The following is a 2,303-nucleotide window of genomic DNA, read 5'->3' as shown; positions in this document are numbered from 1 at the left end:
AGGCTATCGTTGTTGTCAGTTATCTAAAGTTGTTTTTTGTTGTGTTTTTAAGCTATCATTGTTGTCAGTTATCTAAATTTGTTGTCTTTTGGTGTTTTTAAGCTATCATTGTTGTCAGTTATCTAAAGTTGTTTTTTGTTGTGTTTTTAAGCTATCGTTGTTGTCAGTTATCTAAAGTTGTTTTTTTGGTGTTTTTAAGCTATCATTGTTGTCAGTTGTCTAAAGTTGTTTTTTGTTGTGTTTTTAAGCTATCGTTGTTGTCAGTTATCTAAAGTTGTTTTTTGTTGTGTTTTTAAGCTATCGTTATTGTCAGTTCTAAAGTTGTTGTTTGTTTTTGGTGTTTTTAAGCTATCATTGTTGTCAGTTGTCTAAAGTTGTTTTTTTTCCAGGAAGGTCTTTGAAAGGAATTTAGCTGACCTAGAAAATTATTACCATAACAACAACAGGTGTGACTTACATATGAGTATTATGACAACAACAGGGGGAACAAGCATGTGAATACTGTAACAGCAGATGAATTCTGGGATGTTTATTGTAACAGTATATAATGCCTTGATATTTTATAAGAAACAAATATAATATTGATTCTGAAGAAAATGGTTTACAAAATTGAGTTAACATAAATACGTGTATTATTCCATATATCAAAATATAGACAGAATAAACAAACCACCGATATGATGTCTTGTCAGTGTCATCCATATAATATCCCAATCACTTCTGAAAAATTGTTCACAAATAAATTTGTCCCGTCAAGCTCACACATTGGCTCAACCTATTGATTCATAGCTCACACATTGGCTCAACCTATTGATTCATAGCTCACACATTGGCTCAACCTATATGAATCAAAACGTTGAGCCAATGTGTGAGCTATGAATCAAAACGTTGAGCCAATGTGTGAGCTATGAATCAATACAGAGAAGTCTTGCAACACTGACACACCTGAAACTTTGCTCACCTGTTTTATCAAGCAATTAGGTTGAGACAAGATTTCAGGCACAGCAGGGGGGCAAATATCTGAAAGCACTTCAGAATAAAGTTGACCTGCTTAACTTGTAACACTACAAGGTGCTTCTTTAAAAAGGACATCACTACATCGTTACAATTGTAAAGTCGTACGATCGAAAACATTTTATTTATCACAATACCACATAACATCAACCATTATATCAAGCACATCGTAAACTTGCATAATATAATACAACATAATCAAGTACGTAATATTTAAGAAAGTCAATGATTAAACATCTCAAAATATTTCTGTACTTAAGAATGGGCCTAACTAGGTCTAATAATGGTTAGTATGGCGGGCTATGAATCGAAAGGTCCAAGGTTTAATGCGGTCTACACTTTCAGTTGTGGGCGAATGATAATCATATTATACGGATCTACCAGCCGGTTAACACCCTTGTGGTCAGTAGTTCAAAATTTGTAATGACCATACATGAACTTTAGGGGTCTTTGTAATGGCCGTTTGGTCTTTATACGCATAAAATGGAGTTCACGTTGAAAATATATTACTAATACATACTGGATCTGTATTTCTTCTTTTGTTTTGTTTGTATGGAATTAAACACAATGGGCTATCTGTACTATGCCCACCACGAGTATCGAAACCCAGTTTCAAGCTTTATAAGTCCGCAGACATACGCTGTGCCACTGGGGGGCATTGCTTCGTAAGTCCTAAAATAGAATTGAAGAAATTATATCAAATCACACAGAACCCGTGCAACCTCCATGGCTGTTCAAGCATGGTATATTGATACCTAAAGTAATCCAGTAAAAACACTTTTGACGTTAGATCATAACCTCATTTGAAAAACTTTAATTTCACACAAACGAAAAGATTAGGCGGCAAATGCGAGTTGTTAAGTAGAAAGTCGAGTGTGGATGTGTTGTTATAGCAAAGCCACAATGGACTATCTGCTGAGTCCACCGAGGGGAATCGAACCTCTGATTTTACCGTTGGAAATCCGAAGACTTACCGCTGCCCCACCGGGAGACTAGAAAGTCCAAAGAAAAGACATTGAAGACAGTGACTGGTTACAACCGTGATCAAAACGGTAAAAGACAGTGACTGGTTACAACAGTGATTATAATGGTAAAAGATTCATACTCGGTAAGTAACGATTGTCAACAGAATCATACTGGGTAAGTAACGATTGTCAACAGATTCATACTGGGTAAGTAGCGATTGTCAACAGATTCATACTGGGTAAGTAACGATTGTCAACAGATTCATACTGGGTAAGTAACGATTGTCAACAGATTCATACTGGGTAAGTAACGATTGTCAACAG

The sequence above is a fragment of the Limulus polyphemus genome, unplaced genomic scaffold (assembly GCF_000517525.1).
Source record: "Limulus polyphemus unplaced genomic scaffold, Limulus_polyphemus-2.1.2 Scaffold6914, whole genome shotgun sequence".
In the NCBI taxonomy this organism is placed as follows: domain Eukaryota; kingdom Metazoa; phylum Arthropoda; class Merostomata; order Xiphosura; family Limulidae; genus Limulus; species Limulus polyphemus.
This window is presented reverse-complemented; position numbering follows the sequence as displayed.